This window comes from Microtus ochrogaster, chromosome 16, assembly GCF_000317375.1.
Source record: "Microtus ochrogaster isolate Prairie Vole_2 chromosome 16, MicOch1.0, whole genome shotgun sequence".
In the NCBI taxonomy this organism is placed as follows: Eukaryota; Metazoa; Chordata; class Mammalia; order Rodentia; family Cricetidae; genus Microtus; species Microtus ochrogaster.
Window position 1 is genome coordinate 7,332,885 of NC_022018.1, and position 19,096 is coordinate 7,351,980.

Below are 19,096 nucleotides of genomic sequence, written 5' to 3' on the forward strand. Positions count from 1 at the left end.
GGGAAGGGAAGGGAAGGGAAGGGAAGGGAAGGGAAGGGAAGGGAAGAGCAAAGGCCTCAGTCATGCCTATCCTCAATCAGGCCCCACCTTCTGATAACTCATTCACCTACAAAGCCATGCATGGATTAACCTGTTGATACAATTAGCATCCCTTCAAGAGCACCTCTCAATACATGTAAAGACCAGGTCTTCAACGCAAATGCCCTTAGAGGAGACCTGCATAGTCAACCCATAACAGTACATTAATAAGTGGAATGACAGCTTTGAAAATGAGGAGTTAGAAAACCAGGATTTATCAGAGGACTTGAGAAGGGCAAGTTGTATCGATGATGCTTTTGATGCAGGCTGAAAAATAAAGAGTGGCTTTGGAGAGAGCTGAAGTGTTCAGCTTACGGTACCCTAGGCTGAAGGTGTCACTTAGACATCCAGGCATAGGTACACAGTGGAAAATGGAAAAAGAAGCCAGAGCTGTACCCCAACCTTCACACACACCCCAATTCCCCAAAGTACACATGCACTGAAGCATGTGAATGCTGGTTACCATTGCACACAAAATGAATGGCTCTCCTGGTTTTCTTTCTGCTGCTGTGATAGACACCATGACCAAAAGCAGCTTTGGAGGAAAGGGTTTGTTTGGCTCACAATTCCAGGCTACAGTCCATCGTGAGGGAAGGCAAGTCAGGAATGGGAGTAGAAGCCATGGAAGAGGGCTACATGCTGGCTTTGCTCTTGGCTTGCTATTTTATTCAGACATGACCCACTTGCCTAGGGATAGCACCGCCCTCGGTGGGCTGGGCTCTCCTGCATAAATTATGATCTACAGAAATTCCAACAGGCCAATCTGATCCAGGCAGTTCTTCAATTGAGGTTTCCTCTGCCCATATAGATTCTAGCTTGTAACAAGTTGAGAATAAAAACTAACCAGAACAATGATTAACAGTAATTATCCCTTGAACTAAATGGACTAAATAATTATGTTAATTCAAGAATTGAAGCAATTTATCCCAGACTCTCCATTCAAGATTTTTAAGGTCTCACATCAAACAAGGCTTCAGGGTGATTAGATTCATCATCTGAAAGCATCACATTAAATATGGGATAAATCTGCATGTTCATCCTTTGATGTGGCTCTTTTGTACAGCCAGGCATTTCCAGCACAGACTCTCTCCTCTGCTGGTCAGTGCCTTCACTCTGGGTTTTATATATTCTTAATTTAAGCCATTTCAGGTTGAAGCTTTGTTAACTTCTATGACCATAAAGCATAATTATCCCACAGGCTTGTCAGATAATGTTATGAAAGCAACATTGAATCAAAATGACTTTCACTGAGTCATATAAAGAGCTCCAATGGTTTCATTCTTCTAAATGATTTATTAAATTATAGGGCAGGTCATGTTCAGAAAAGAATCAAATACTAAGCGTAGAGATTATGTTGGATTCCTGTCCCAGTTCTCGTGAGACTGTTGATGATGCTGAACAGTCTTCCTCAAAGATTAATTCAAATCAGATCTCTCGAGTCTGTGTTCCTGACAGCCCAAGGCTGAGTCTCATGCCTTGAATGCTCCCCCAAAGGACACTCTAACAATGCAGCTTCTAATTTTATTCCTTCTTGAGGCACTTGCCAATGCTAAGTAAGTGAACTTTGGGAAATAATTGGGAATGCATTTATTTGAATTTTTATCAGTTGTAATGTTCCTATGCCTGATTCATTGCTGTTTTGTTTACTTATCCATTCCATGTTTTCATAAAATTCCCTCATGTTAAGTTCTTTTTTGAGATGACAAACATATATGCTGTAAGAGCTATAATTGGCTATACATATTACCTGATACTGTATATCAATAAATTATTCATAATAACGTGATACAATTTAAAAATATGTTTTATAGATAAAGTTACTAGAAAGATGCAGTGGAATGAGTATATTGAATGGATGACTTCATAGTCTTTGTATTTTTTATAGATAACATTTATTTTTGAAGACTATTATTATTATTATTATTATTATTATTATTATTATCATATTATTCCTGTATTTGGAAAATGGTTACCTATATTATTTTAGACACACACAAAGGAAATGAGTGTTTGAGGACATGAGTGACAAGACCCCAACATGTCACATGAAGACCATATATATGAGCGCTCATATACTTATCACAAGTAAAAGAAGGCAAGGAAAATGTAAAAATGGAGCTCACAGTCCAGCTTTGTCAGCTTTGCTGATGAAGTATGTCTGCTTGGAGAGTATGCGCTAGGAAGCAGGAAGGGAACAAAGCAGACATCACATTGGCTTCCTCTGGTCTTAAAGCTGGAAGCAGAGACAAGCAAGTTCTCAGTTTAAATAATTAAATCCTGGCTATTTGGGCCTGATTGTTGCAGAGGTTCTGAATTCTGGATCTGCCCTTGGTACAACTATAGGTCTTTGTGAAGATTTGGTTTCAGGTGGGCTGGCTTCTTGGGACATATATTGGAGATAAAGAGATTAGTTTTTTGTAAAGTTCACTACAGGTCATGGGTTAAAGTGTTTTTGCTCTCTCCCACCCACCCCTGTGAACTCCCCTTCTTCCCTATAAATCCCTTTCTCACTGTCAATGGTCTTGTGCCCTGTAAAGATTTGTCACTTGTATTGTTTAACAAAACCCTGATTGGCCAATAGCTAGGCAGGAAGTATAGGTGGGAGAATAGAGTAGGAAGATTCTGGGAAGAGGAAAGGCTCAGTCTGCAGTCATCACCCAGATCAAAAGGAAGCAAGATGAGAATGCCCCCACTGATAAAAGGTACCAAGTGGCTAAAACAGAAAATGATTATGGCTTAATTTAAGATGTAAGAATTAGTTATTAAGAAGCCTGAGCTAATAGAGCAACCAGTTTATAATTGATGTAGGCCTATGTGTGTTTCTTTGGGACTGAATTGCTGTGGGAGCAGACAGGACTGAACCTTCCATCAACATTTCTATGCTCTTCTTCTTATAGACCTGTGGTTCTCACAGGTTTCCTCCCAATTGATAAGGCAGCTTTACATTTGTTTATCTTCTTTACTGCGCAAAATATTTTCAGTTTAACATAATCTCCATTGTTGATTTTTTTTAAATGGTTGTTGTTTAAAAATCATGATCAAAGGCGGGAGAGATGGCTCAGTGGCTAAATGTGCTTACTGCTCTTCTAGAGAACCCAGTTCAGTGCTTAGAGTACAATATGAGCCAAATTTCACCATATACATAGATGTCTAGTTTTCATAGGACCACTCTTGGAAGAGATGATCCTTTCTCCACTCAGCACCTTCATCAAAATCATGCATAGCTGTTGTAATTGCTGAAGCTTTTCAGTTTAATTATAATCAGTAAAACTTCATTTTTTTTTCTGTCTCTGCATTTTTGTGGCTATTTGTGTTGGTGGTTCCACTTCAAATTTTAGGATTTCTATTTCTATCTCTGTGAAGGTGACATGGAAATTGAGATAGGGATTGCAGTGAATGTGTTCACAGTTCTGGATCCTATTGCCTTTTAAACGTTACTGGGTTTTCTAACCCATTTCTTTCCATTTGGTCATTTGTATCCGGTATCTGAGACATTGGCTTTCCTTTTTGAGGTTGTCATTGTCTAGCTTTGTGATAGAATGACCCTAGACTCATAAAAATGTCTTTTGAAATAATCTCTTTAGTTATTATTTGGAGACGAGTAAGAAGGATTGCTATTAATACTTTAAGTATTTAGTAGAATTCAGTCATGAAGCTATCTGATACTAGATTTATCTTTGTTTGGAAGTATTTGTTACTATTATTATCATTGTTGTTGTTTAGATCTCTTCATGATTCTAGATCCACTCTGGCTTTCTGCTTCTGCTTTAATGAGTCCTGGGTAGCTGTGTATTTCTATGAATTTTGTTTTTTTTTCTTTGGCTCTCTCTCATTAGTAATTGTTGTCGTATAATTACTAATGAGGTCTTCTATATTTTTGTAGCATCTGTTGCAATGTCTCCTTTTTATTTCTGATTTTATTTATTTGTATGTTTGTTCTAATTTTTTCTTTTCTAATTGTTGGGTTTCAGTTAACTTTGAATTTGAATAATAATAGTTTACACATGGGGTTTAGCAATATGCATAGCATTTCTATTGGAGCTTTCTATCTATCTATTTATACATTCTTTTCTCATATATTACATCCCAAGAGCAGTTTTCCCTCCCTCCACTCCTCCCAGTCCCTTCTTCCTGCTTTTTCTCTTCCCCAAATCCACTCCTCCTCCATTTCCCTTCAATAAGGAACAGGCTTCCCAGAAGTGTCAACTGAACAAGCTCCAATAACATTAGGCACAGACCCTCATATCAGGGCTGCACAAGGCTAACCATTTAGGAGGAAAGGGGTCCTTAGAGCAGGAAAAGAATCAAAGACAACCTTGCTCCCACTGTTAGGAGTCTCACAAGAATACCAAGCTATTCAACTACAACATAGATGTGGAAGATTAAGTCTAGACAAACATTTGTTTGAAAAAAAGATCAATTCTTACTTCTATTGATCTTTTTCTTGATAATTTCTTATAATTTTTCCAGTTGACTCATTTCAGTTATGACTGTCATTACTTTATTTCTTTTAATTTGGATTTAATTAGTGCTTCTCTTGATAGCTTTTTTTAGGTATAGTATGGGTTTGAGGTTTTTTTTCCCTTAGTGGGATTTCTGTTAGTATAAATTTGTCTCTTAAGCTCTTAAAATTACTTGTTCTTCTTCTTCTATTTGAGTTGTTATGCTTTCATTTTTGCACATATAAAGATAGTTTCTAATTTCATTATTTCTTTGACTCATTGGTTATTTGGAGCATGCTGTATACAAATCTGTAAATTTTCCTTTTATGATCAATTTCTAGTTTAATGGCATTGTGGTTGAATCAGGAACTTGCTAAGATTTAAATCGTCTTAGATTTGTTAAGCATACTCTGTCTTAAAACATGATGAAAGCTGAAGGTGGTTCTCCAGAAGAATGGGTATTCGTGGTATTGAATGGAAGATCCTCACAATCTCTGTTAGCTTCATTTTGTTAAGTATCCATTAAGTCCAAAGTTTCCTTCTCAACTTTCTGTCTGAATAAGCTTCCTGTTGTTGAAAGTGGGACAATGAAGTCCCCACAATTATGATTTTTGCCACTTCTTTCTTTTTATTGATTTTTTATTGAGCTCCCCTCCCTGCCTCTCTCCTTCCCCCTTCAACCATTCCCCAAGGTCCCCATACTCCCAATTTATTCACTTCTCCTTTAAAATTCATTAATGTGTGCTTCATATGTTAAAGATCTGCATAGGGAAACAGTGCCTATTCCAAACTGAAATTCTATCAGTAAAGAAGAGAAAAGGGAAACTGAAGTCAGGCAGACAACTAACAATAATTATACCAAAAACATTTTTGTGGAATGCAAAAATCAATCAGACACAAAAATTGCCTTGAAAAGATTTTCTTTCTTGCAAAAGAGATTACAGCAAATTTATATGAAACTGCAAAGAAACTAGTGAGAATTGGTAGTGTTCATAGGTCTCCCTAAAGTGCTTTTAATGGGTAAATAAATGAGCAAATAGAAATATAAGTCAAATTTTTTCTTTTTCTTTACAAACAGTAAGAAAATGCTTTATTATAACTTTACCACATATAAATAGCTTGAGTCCAATCTGTGCTTTCCGGCAGCTGGGCACCACACCTCCCCCATCCCTTGCAAGCTCCTTGTCTTCCTTCCCATTGCACTGTTCATCAGTTCCTTCAGCTCAGACACCAGTGGGAGAGGCTGGAGAAAAGGGGTCAGCAGCCCAGTCCAGCTCTCCAACTCCTTGTTTGCTGGTCTTCACTTGTCATCTGCTTGGGTTATAGCTGCTGTGGAGAACAGCTCCTCAGGTGTCAGGTCAGCAAAGAAGGGATGCACTGAGCAGGGTTGAATTTTAACATCCTCCTCATCAGGTCAAACAGCTGCACATGCTCTAGGGAGTCCTGGAGCATGTAACTCTTCTGAGGTTTGCTGTTCTCCTTCACATTCCTACCACCCATTAGAGCTGTTCTCATCCCAAACCAGGCCCCCTTTGTAGAAATAGTTCTGCTTCCTGGTACGGTGGATCATGTGTGATGGGATGGGCCCTAGGATCTTCATCATAACCAAGCGCTCTCTGTTTTCATGGGTCTGGAAGAGTGTAAGGCTATGGTAGGTACTCGAAGAGAATGCAGCCAAACATCACAGGGCTGTGCCCAACCCAGCTCAAGGATCACCTCAGGAGGGAATAGTGATGGGTAGCCACAATGGTGGTGTGCTGTTCGCAGTCAAATATGGCGCTGCCAATGTCTGCCGCACAGATGCTGGTGTTCTTCCCTGGCTTCTCCTCACAGCTCTTGTGCTATTTGCAAGGGCTTCAAACATGTTCTCTGGCTTCAAGTCCATGTGTGTCAGCTGGTTCTCATGTAGAAATCAAAGGGCATGGCAGAGCTGGTAGGTCATGTTGCCAGACTTGTGGTAGGGGGTAAGGCTGGAAGTTGTTCTCCTTCAGGAACTCAAAAATGTTCTTACCAAGGAGCTCAAAGGTGATGCACATAGGACCACAGATGTTGAACCAGTCAGACATCAGAATACACAGGAACTTATTCTCTTTGTCATTTTTTATTTTCTTAAGAACATTAATTTCTAGACAGGCAGCATCCCAGTACTTGCACACATAACGTATGATCTTCAGGGCAGTCTGTGACCTCTGGCATGGTCCAAGCACTTCACCACCTTGCTAAAGGTAACTTTGTCCAGGTTCCGCATGATCTCATATTGCTCTTGGAGCCAATTGCAGATGCAGGACACCAGGTATCCATCCTTGTCATTTTCCACACTCTGTCTACTACACTTACTGTTGGCTTCTCGAGGAGACAGTGCTACAAGACCTGGTATGGCATTTGTGACAGTGGTGGGCCTGCTTACAGGTACAGTATGGTCCTCTCTCTCTTGACCATCTCAGATGTTGGGAAACGTGAAGACCATAACTGACCTCTCCAAAGGATGGACTCTGCTCTTCACACCAATATGCATCACTGTCCCGGTGTTCGTACTATCTTCGCTAATAGGGTAGGCAGTCATGGCTTCTGGACCATGATCTCCTTGGGGGAGGCTTCCTTTGGGATGGGTATGGTAGTCAATTTCATGCTCCCAACTGTAAGACCACCTCCTCTTCCAGCAGTAGCTCAGGTATAGGTCTGGCTCTGGGGAATGGTATACATTACAGTGATACATCCAAGTCGCCCAGCAGTGGGCTCAGGCCCACACTCCAAATTTTTTTTTATTGATTTTTATTGAGCTCTACATTTTTCACTGCTCCCCTCCCTGCCGCTCCCCTCTTCCCTTCAACCTTTCCCCAAGGTCCCCATGCTCCCAATTTACTCAGGAGATCTTGTCTTTCTCTACTTCCCATGTAGGTTAGATCTATTTAATTCTCTCTTAGTATCCTCATTGTCTATGTTCTTTGGGATTGTGGTTTGTAGGTTGGCTTTCTTTGCTTTATGTTTAAAAACCACCTATGAGTGAGTACATGTGATAATTGTCTTTCTGTGTCTGGATTACCTCACTCAAAATAATGTTTTTAGCTTCATCCATTTTCCTGCAAAATTCAAGATGTCGGGTGTTTTTGTTTTGTTTTTCTGTGTAGTACTACATTGTGTAAATGTACCACATTTGCCTTATCCATTCTTTGGTCAAGGGGCATTTAGGTTGTTTCCAGGTTCTGGCTATGACAAACAATGCTGCTATGAACATAGTTGAGCACATGTCCTTGTGGCATGATTGAGCATCCAAAAGTGGTATTACTGGGTCTTGAGGAAGGTTGTTTCCTAATTTTCTGAGAAGTCGCCACACTGACATCCAAAGGGGTTGTACCAGCTTGCATTCGCACCAGCAATGCAGAAGTATTCCCCTTTCCCCAAAACCTCTTCAGCGTAAGTTGTCATCAGTATTTTTGATCTTGGCCATTCTTACAGGTGGAAGATGGAATCTCAGAGTTGTTTTATTTGCATTTCTCTGATGATTAAGGATGTTGAACATTTCCTTAAGTGTCTTTCAGCCATTTTAGATTCCTCTGTTGAGAGTTCTCTGTTTAGGTCTGTATTCCATTTTTAAAAATTAGATTATGTGTTCTTTTGATGACCAATTTCTTGAGCTCTTTGTATATTTTGGAGATCAGACCTCTGTCTGATGTGGTGTTAATGAAGATCTTTTCCCATTCTGTAGGCTGTCATTTTGTCTTGTTGACCTCATCCTTAGCTGTACAGAAGCTTTTCAGTTTCAGGAAGTCCCTTTTATTAATTGTTCCTCTCAGTGTCTGTGCTGGTAGGTTTATATTTAGGAAGTGGTCTCCTGTGCCAATGCATTCGAATGTACTACCCAGTTTCTCTTATATAAGGTTCAGTGTGGCTAGCTTTATGTTGTAGTCTTTGATGCATTTTGGACTTGAGTTTTGTGCATGGTGATAGATATGGGTCTATTTTCATTCTACTACAAGTTGATATCTAGTTGTGCCAGCACCATTTTTTAAATATGCTTTCTTTTTTCCATTTGATATTTTTTGCTTCTTTGTCAAAAATCAGATGTTTGAAGGGGTGTGGATTAATATTCGGGTATTCTATTTGGTTCTATTGGTCCTCCTGTCTTTTTTTATGCCAATACCAGGCTGCTTTCAGTACCATAGCTCTATAGTAGAGTTTGAAGTCAGGGATTGTGATGCCTCCAGAAGTTCCTTTATTGTACAGGATTGTTTTGGCTATCCTAGGTTTTTTGCTTTTCCATATGAAGCTGAGTACCAGTCTTTCAAGGTCTTTGAAAAATTTTGCTAGGATTTTGATGGGCATTGCCCTGAATCTGTATATTGCATTTGGTAATATTGCCATTTTTACTATGTTAATTTCTTATTAGGGTTCTGGAAAGAAGTGAAGATTTCTGTAGCTGTAAGATTCTAAAATGATATCAACCATACTTGCCACAGGCCTTGAGGAAATGGAAAATTTATATAATATAGGTAAAAGACATAATATTAGATGGAAGGGAGGTTGGAGACAAGAACATTCCAGATAGAGGAGGGATGTAAATCCAAGAATAAAACTCAAAGCTGATTAAATAAACAACTCAGTTTCGATAGCTCACTCTGAGAACTGTTGTGACTCTGTCAGTTTAAACTTCAATTCTTTAGACATACGTTATTTTAATCTTACTGTGCTTATCTTACCTGTCTCACAGTTTTGACAACCACCAAGTAACCATTTCTACTTTTCCAACTCTTAAATTTTATTCCATAGTACTCAAGAGAATATTAGTTAGAACAGTGACATTTAACTCTCATAACTGCAGCTCTATCCATTTCACGTGGAGACGGGAGTGGAGGCAGGTCTGGCCAGAGAGCTCACAGAGTCGAGAAAAGGACTGAAAAACGTTCACTGTGCTCAGTCAGAGACCCCAGGGAGTGCTGCGATCAGCAGACTCTTTCACATTCTGAAACCCCAACAGGACACAGGCTGATGCTGTGTTTCACAAGAGACTTTCCAAGGGCTCATTTCCTGTAGAGAAAGAGTATTTTCCAGTCATCAAAGCTTAACCTTTACCGACCATGACAGCAATCGCCCTGTGCTCCTCACAGGTCTTCTCCAGAGAAGGGTGAAGGTGGCGATGGGAAACAGAAGCCATGCTTTCTGTTTTATAGGCATTTACAAATGTGAAAGTTTAATACCATGATCTTTCCTTTAGGTAGCATTTAATTTTTCTACTTAGATACTCAAATTGGTTTTTGCATCATAAGCGGTCCTGCAGAAATTCAAATAGAATGACTTTTCTAACATAGTTAGAGAAACAATATTTTCTCCCCTTTATGTATTATCTCAAATTCGGAGTGCTTGCCAATCTCCTTTGTTCTCTGGGGTGATGTGAAGGAAGGTGTCTCTTAACTTAAGTGGGGGTTAGGGTGACAGCCTTATAAATGCATTATAAGGTGAAAAATTGTAAGTCTACAGTTTATTCGAGAGGCTGGAGAGATGGAGAGTGGCTAAGAACCTGTCTGTTCTTCCAGAGGCTCTGAGTTTGGTTCCCTGCACCAGTGTAGGGCAACACATATGGTGCATTCTTCCCCACTACACACAAATAAACATAATCTCTTAAATAAATAAAATCATTCATGATATTTAAAGTATCAGAAACCATACCTTGACCTAGGCTACTTTAAATTTTCAGTTAGGCATTACAGCATGGTACCACATTACACATTACTAAGGGAAAACTATCAAAATGTAGACATCAGAGTGGGTTTTTTACTGGATGAATATTACATCTGTGCTGTAATAAAACTGCGAAGCTTCAAGTTGAGTGATTTTAAATCAGAGACTATCTACATAGAGTTTGATAAGAGGAAAGACATTTTTTGAAATAGAGGGATATAAAATCCTAAAAGATTAGTGTCATGTGGTTTTAAATAAATATGAGTTATCATCTATGTCTGAAACTAGGCTGGGCATTAGAGACGTAAAACATATAAGAATTCTGACAGCCAGGAGGACCAAGCAGGACCTCACAATGACAGGCCAGGCAAGCAAATACAGTGATGCAGACAAGTTCTCACCCACACTTGAGAGTGAAGGGTGATGCTCGGGAGGAAAGGGCGAAGAGGCTCACAGATGAAAGGCACCAGGATACCCAGCTGAACTGTAAGTGTCTGTGAGGAGACAAGATTAGCAGAAATCTCTCACATGACCCAAGTGTCAAATCCATGGTTGCATTTGCATAGTGTGTGGCTAATGGCCCTCCCTGTCTGACGTTGCTTCTCTAAATTGATTGCTTAAACAAATAATTGTCAAGATATTAATCTATTGTAATCCATTTGGTAGGATTGTTTATGTGTCAGCTGTTAGAGGTTTATCATTTTGTCCCCAGTAAGTCTTCTTTTAAAATATTTTTTATTTGAAAAATATTAAGATCGCTTTCTTAACACTTGTAGGAAGTCCAATAGGAGAAGCACAGGATTTCTGTGTTGTTGGAGAACACTTCCTCCCCAGCACTCACAAGCCTGGGACTGTTAAAGAGACTGAGGGGCGTCTGGTGGGGGCCGTGCCCTCCGCAAGTCACCCAGCCTGTTGAGATAAAAGCAGCACTGCTGTCTGAGTTCTAAACCCCATCCACTTCCCTAGTCCAGGCCTACATTTTCCAGGGAAACTCTGCAGGGCTCCACATGTCCTTTGGCCAGCATCCACAGTGACATTCTTCTTCGCTTCCCCTCCTCCCTGATATAAAACTTTCAGCTAATTAATGAAGGGTCATGTGATAGATTGTGACAGACGATTTGCCCTCTGATGGGATTTTGATATGTGTTATTGAGAGTGATTAGGTGTGCACATTTCTGGGAGAGCAGTTTCCTGACAGTGCTCATTTGCAGACTGGTTGTTACAGCCACTGCATGTCAGCAAACTCTCTTGAGTGGGGCTTCTACAGGGCCATGGAGAAACCCAAAAGGACATAAGATAAAATACCCATATCTTGCCCTCTCATGATTAAAATCCTCAATGACACATTTTTGATATAGCTATCTGATTATTTCTATTCTCAAGATTTTATTTGAGGCTTCGATGGTCTTAGGGCTCAGTGACCTTCAAAGATGAGCTGCAGGTCACAAAGGACCATTTTTATAAGTCGCTCTGCTGTGTGAAAGGGTCACTGTACTCTCCATTATCAATGTAAGGCAAATCCCCCTTCACATCTCTATTTTTCTTAATAAAACTTTGAGGATAAATGGGAATTTTTTTCTTATCTCTTTTTCTCTGGTTGTTAAACACATGCAGAAGAGAGTGGGTTATTTTAGTTTCTATATGCTTATTGCAATGGGCCAATGTATGTCGTGAATATTAGAGGGTTGTGATTATTTTTCTTTAAATTTATTTATTCTCTCTCAATTTTCATGCACGTATTACGTGAACTTTGATGATAATCTTCCCATTATTATCTCTTATCTTTTCTCCCTGCCCACCAAGCAAGCCCCCCCCCCTACATTCATGTCTTTTCTTATGGCTCACTGAATTTAATTAGTGTTGCTTGCGTGAGCATGACTAGTTGTTATTAGCTGAGGCTGCTGGTTCTTACAGCACTGGCAACTTTTGATTTTCTTTCTGAAAGGATCTCATGTGTCCCGTGCTGACCTTGAAATCACCACGTAGCCAAGGCGAACCTTAGATTTCTGATCCCCCTTCCTCTACATCTCAAGTGCTGGAATTCCACTATAGATTGCCACGTTTAGTATATGCAGTTCTAGGGAGTCGTTGTCAAGATTTGTGCATGCTAGGCAAGCACTCTGTTCACTCAGCTACACTGTCAACCCACAACTTTTGACTTTCTATCATCATCTTTGAAGAAGGAGATCCTGATTTGGGAAGGAGGAGTTGGAGATAGGAGAACTTGGAGGAGGGAAGGGCAGAAGTAATGATGAGCTCATGTATGAAAACAATAAAATGAAACTTAGAATATTTTTAAATGAAGAAAGAAGTAAGTAGAAGAAAGCTCAAAGCTACACAAAATGGAGAGAATATAATAACCCCCAGGTACATATCTCTTAGCCTTGACAACCAACAATGTATGGCCTGCCTTCAAATTCCACCAATTCCCTCTGGCCGTATTACATTGTATTCTTTTGCAACAAATTACAGATGCCCTGAATTATGTAGAGAATTTTAAAAAGTGGGGGCAAGAGTTGATGCTAACAAAACCCAACATTATCATAACTATAAAGAGTTAAATTCCTAGTCATCAGTTTATCCAGTTAGGCCTCCAGGTTTGTGAACACTGGTTCACAGGGTGAGTACCACTTTTTAGTAAAAGAGAGTTTTGCCAGGGGGTACTCTAGGAATTTCTGGGAATTGTCCCCCAGAATGTAAAACTGCATCACCAGAAATATGGGAAAATACATCTTTTGTTGTTGAGTTTTACAAGGTGATTGATGGTTATATCATGGTGTCAATGGTGTTATCAAAGGTGAATATCATAATGAGGGTTAGGATTATAGTGGCCAACTTCAGCAATGCTGTATTGTTCCTTCACACAATAAAGCTGATTTTTCACTTTTGTTATCCAGAGACTGACCTAATGCAGGGTAATTTATGTTTCCAATCTTGTATATAGGAAGCCTGCTACCAGACTTTCTTTTGATTTGTAATTTGAGCCTCACCTAAATCACATTCTATCTGGGAAAAATATCGATGTCCGTGGAAGACTTCAAGACCTTCCTCTCGAAAAGGGATAAATGCCTTAGAAACAAATTAAATGGAAGCTGGCTTTAAGTGATCATTTTATGATATGTTTTATCTGTACAAACCAGGACACTGGAGGACCAAACAAACACTGAACTGTCCAGTGGGGTCAGTAAAGTACGAACCTTCTCACTCTCTGCTGCAGCAGTTCTAGAATGACTGCATGTGCATCATGCTTCCATAACCAACCTGTGCCTCAGGTGCCTACAGAAAACTGCTATTTAAAACTACAGTGGTTGGCCGGGCGGTGGTGGCGCATGCCTTTAATCCCAGCACTCGGGAGGCAGAGGCAGGCTGATCTCTGTGAGTTCGAGACCAGCCTGGTCTACAAGAGCTAGTTCCAGTACAGGCTCCAAAACCACAGAGAAACCCTGTCTCGAAAAACAACAACAACAAAAAAACTACATTGGTGCTTCAGTATGCTGATGTAGGACTCTAATCCAGTACACAGGAGAGTGAGGCAAGAAGATTGTGAGTTCAAGGCCAACCTAAGTTACACAGTGAAGAGAGAGAGAGAGAGAGAGAGAGAGAGAGAGAGAGAGAGAGAGAGGAATGAGGACTGGAAAAATGACTAGACTCACAATCAAAACATACCAGAAAAAGAAAAGAAACAGATTTAGAGGGAGTTCTTCTGTACTGTGAAGAATATATTCTTATAACAATAAATAGATCTAGACAATTATTAATAAAATATTGCCTCATTTTTCTCTTTGTAACCATACTCTTGTTCTACAGAATCCTTTCTCAAGAGTGACTTGTTTTGTGTCTGAGACATGGGTCATTCTGGTTTTCATATGGACTTACAGTATGTGTGTAAGTTTAGTTATTTTACAGGAAGTTTGACTTCCTGTGTGGGAGGAAGGATAATATTGACCGGGAAAGGTCATTTATACTCCTGATCTCATGAAAGGGGTGAGTACAGGGTGTGGAGAGTTTTCTTATAGTTATTGGTTGTGTGATTTCTTTCCTTCATTCTCATGGTCACTGTGGCCACAGGAGAACCGCACCAAAGTCAGGAGATCCTGGAGACCTCAGCTCCACTCATGCTCAAACAGCTGCAGATGGCATCGCTAGGCGACCCCAAGTAGCAGCAAATATGCCTGGTACATTTGCCTATGGCTCACCAAGTCCATGACTCTAACACTTAATGGCCAAGGGTGTCTATGTGATCTCAGAAGCAATATTTCTGTATGTGTCTTCCTTCATCTTTCCATCCTCCTTTTTTTCCCCATTTATGACATTTATTCTTCCTGGACAGTTTTCACTATGGAAACACAAGAAACCTTCAGCTACATTCAGGCATACTGACCATGTTCTTAGCCACAATGCCTTGCCCATCACTCTGCTGCATGAAACATGCTGAAAGTTGCTAACTGTGTACAATGTTGCACATAAACTGTCTGTGTAGTGTTGCTGTGGTCACCACTGCAGTTTTCTCTCCTTGACCTGCCTCCCAAGCAGGGAACAGACAACACCAAGCCGTACCTTGAGTTGCTGATGCAAATCCATCAGGGGTAATTTAGTCTTCTCTCGGGAAAAGCACTTTAAGAACAGAGAAGATGGTTTTGTTTGAACCTTCCATCCCATAGCTCAAATGAAGGGAAATGAATTTTTAATAGTCATTCATCAAGAGTATTTTGACTATTGTTTTGAAATCATTGCTTTTCAAAGTCTGTAACAGCTGGGTAAGATGAAATGAGTGGACTTTCAAATCCTCTTCAATCTGAACCCTCACACAGCCAAAGAGCAGACATTTTAGATCTTCTGAATGTTCACTCCTAAGTTGCTTTTATTTGCTGTTCATTTAGAGAGAATAGTGCCAAGAACGAGGCTGTGCCTTATCAACTCTTGCCAGATTCCTCCTTGAAGTGTTCATCTGTCCTCTGTCCTTCTGAGCTGATTGTGATTGCTTACTTCATTGTCACTGCTCAGAAGGAATTCAGTGTTTGGGGAAATACCTTTACGCTTATGGAGTATGTTTACTTTGGGTCTAAGAATCATCGTGCAATGACTGGACTGATAAGCTAGGTTGGTTAGGAGGGAAGCCAATACAGCTGTTTAACTTTCCACCTACGTCTAAGAGCAAAGGACTACTAAGACCACTCATGTTCTCTAAGGGAGAACAGTCCTCAGGCCTTTGCTTATAAAAGCAGAAAACGCTGTTTGCTTGTGGTTTCATTTAGCTGATAAAACTGCAATAATCCGTTTTCAGAGGGACTTTATATTTGTTAACAGCTGTGAGCATTTCATGTCAGTGAAGACTGTTCTGTGTTAATTACAACACAGCTTGGCCAATGGCTTAGGTGTATTCCTACTTAGCTCTTATCTTTTAAATTAATCCATTTCTATTAATCTGTGTGTTGCCATGAGGCTGTGGCTTACCAGAAAGTTTCTAGCATCTTTCTCCTTCAGCAGTTACATAGAATCTACCTGACTCTGCCTCCTTTCTCCCTACATTTGGTTTAATTTTCCCCACCTAGCTCTATTCTGCCCTGCCATAGGCCAAAGTAGTTTCTTTATTAACTAATGTTAATAAATCACAGGATACAAAGGGAAATCCCGCATCCAATTTCATGTGTAATACAAGCTTTGGGTTTTATTTGGTCACATTTTAGAACAAAATTAGGTTTCCTGAACATCTCTATTCTGTATATTAGGGAAATGGCCTTGGCTCTAAGGGATCCAAGCAGACATGGTAATGGTTTTTAGGCATGAGATACTAGCCACTAAGGTAGGTAAGCATCTTTAAAGACAAACACTTATATTTAGTTTGTTTGATTTTTTTTTGCTTGTTCACTTCTGTTCACTTTAAAAATATTTACTAATTCCTTGAGATTTTCATAAATGTATTTTGATAATATTTACTTTCAACTCCTCCCCAACTGCTCCAAGATCTAACCCCTTCTAGACAACCCAATTCTAACTTCATTTATTAATAGTTTTTATTTTATTTTCAACTGTTTTTAAATAACCCATCAAGTCCACTTTTGCTGCCCATGTACTGGAGTGTGTCATGGTTGTGGGGCCATATACTGAAGTGTGGTCCATGTACCAGGGGTACTCCCATAAAAACAAACAAACAAACAAACAAACAAACAAACAAACAAACCTGACTCTCTATCTCTTTCAGAAGTCATCAACTATCAACAGCTCCTCAGCTGGAGGGGGTTCGTGACTTCTTTTCTTTTCCATGCTAGAATGTTGGCTGATTTGATCTTTTGCGGAACTTGCTCAGGCAACCACAGCTAGAGTGAGTTTATGAATCCAGGGATCCTGCCCTTTCCAGAAGACCCTGGACAATTTCCACCCATTAACACACTTCAATGTGTCTTTTATTTTCTTCAGTTAAAGCATCATGGTACAGACTGAGCATGTTCAGAGGCACCCCGGTTCAGCATTTAACTTTACCCTGTGTTCCATGCCCTGAAATGCATCTATTATCTTTCTTCTTGAACCATGTTCTCAACTGAACATTCTCAGAAATAAACTGCTAAAGTACTTTCATATAAGGATATGCATAGGTTTCCTTTGGAAACAGCTCACTCCTATTGCAGGTAACACTAGTTTCTTTATTCTTACTTACTGGTTGCACTTACTTTGGCTTTGTGGTCACCAAGAGGCGAGTCCATTGTGTTCGTTCAGTCATAGAGGTATTGGGCCTGTGCCTCGGTATGATGTTATAGCTGTCTCTGTTGAAAACTGATATGTCTCATGCACCCTGGAAACTATTTTATTGTCCATTATCTAACTACAGCCACCTAAAGGTATTGCTAATGTAGAGAATAGAATGCTACACTTTTAAGAGATTAAACAACTTGTTCAAATACATATAGCTAATCTGTCTAATTCCAAAGAATGCTTCGCATCAAAAATTTAGTCTCTGGTTTTCTGAAATAGAAAACAAGTATAGATTACACAAAAGCTTGAACAGCATGTGTCTTTGGCCTCATGAATTGCTGAAGGAGATTCAGACTCAAATGTGACCTGATAGAGGATCCTTAGAGTTTCTGCTATCTGCAAAATTCTGAGAGTTTATTAATTCAGTTCTATAGCCACAGGTTAAACAGGATGCTCTTCAATTCATTCCTTTATTAATTGCTTGATCTTTTCCTTATAATAATGGTCTCTGTATAATGTGAAAGACAATTCACCAAAGAAAGGAATCAGAATTTAAAGAGGAGAAGGAGCCCTAAGGTCTGAGAACCAGCATTCCACATTCTATATCACATGTCAGGTGATAATAGCATCTGCCAAAACCAAGGGAGAGCACAAACCTCTGCTGTGCGGGAGGTATAGCATAGAACTTCTACCTTCTAATCCTCTAGGGGGTATAGTACTTAAAGCAAACAAACACACACAAAAATAGAGGCAGGAGGAAGCATCACAGCAGTCATGTGCTGAGTGCTTATCCAGTGCCACCTGTTCTCATCACCCATAAGATTTGATTGGGAAAGGAGCTATCAACCCTTGGAGCCTATCCTTCAGGGTATTTTTAAAGACAATTCAAAACATAGTGATAGTTGAGCAGGTAAGTGTGCTTTTCAGGCAAGCCTGGTGGCTTGAATTCTGTCACAGGAAACCACACAGTCACAGGAGAGGTGGCTCCCAGCGGCTGTCCTCTGATGTCCACATGCTATCTCCATCTCTCTCCCTCTCACTTCCCCTCTCCTGTACGAAATGAAAGGAACAAGACACATGTCCCAAAAATGTATATCTAAAGACACTAAATCCCACTTTATTTTAACATTTTTTTTCTTCTAGGAACCAAATAAAAAATCTTCAGAGTAGCATTAGTGAAAGGCTACCTAAAGGTCCTTAGGTATCTCATGAAAACATTTGACTCCTTTGGACTCAGAAATGTGCAAAGAATGTTGTCACAGAAGCCTCTCCTTGTATTTCTTTATACCCCCAACAGCTAACAACAAACTCTTAGGAGACAGTCTCCTGTGTAGGATACATTTTGGCTGGAGTGTGTAGTCCCTTGGAAGGAGGAATAAGAGAAAATGTCAGAGGAAGAAGTACTAGACCACAATGGTCTTTTGTATTAGTTTTCTAGGGCTGCTTTAATAATATACCACACTGTAGGGTAGAAAGTAGAGACATACTGTCTCATCGTTCTCATAGGTACACAGTCAAGATGGCCTCTCAGGGTGCTATTGTCTCTCTTAGCTTCTGGCATGCTGACCATCTTTGATCATTCCAGTTTTCCTTTATAGTCCTACAGTTGTTTTTCTGTGCCCCTGTTTAACTCATCTTCTGTAAGAGTGCTAGTTGTGTTAGATTGGGGTCCACCCAAATGAGCTCATTTGAACTCAACTACCTCTAAAGACATATCTCTAAACAATGTCAAATTCTGAGGTACTGGCGGTTAGCTTTCAACTTTAAAAATTTTGGGAGGAAATATTTCATTCCCAACAAACTTTATAAACCAGCAATAAAGTGTAGGCTTTGAAATTGGGATTTTTATTAGGATTGTGCAAAATAATATTTATGAAAACACATCACAAACTGTGAAGGACAACACAGATGGATGCTGTTCCTATTGTAATTGCTAGGCATTTTATCACGGCTCAGTCTGTTCCAGGATTCCTCTGCTCTGAGAGTATTGCAGATCAGGCTATGGTCGTAGGAAGCACGGAGACATTAAAATGTTTTTGCCATCACCGGGTTATGAGGAAAGAAAAAAATCCTGGCTACCTTTAGTAGATCTTTTATGATTCAGGACCAACTACTGTGATTCTGATTTTCATAGGGAATTTCTGTAGAATTCTTGTGACTTATGAAGACTCACAGTTGTGTTTAAAAGGCCAGTGGATGAACATAAGAAG

General features: G+C 39.7%; 1 pseudogene; it reads right to left on the minus strand.

Moving 5' to 3' along the window:
* Window positions 1-5,873: 5,873 nt before the first annotated feature.
* Window positions 5,874-6,586, minus strand: LOC101994788 (annotated as a pseudogene).
* Window positions 6,587-19,096: the final 12,510 nt, after the last annotated feature.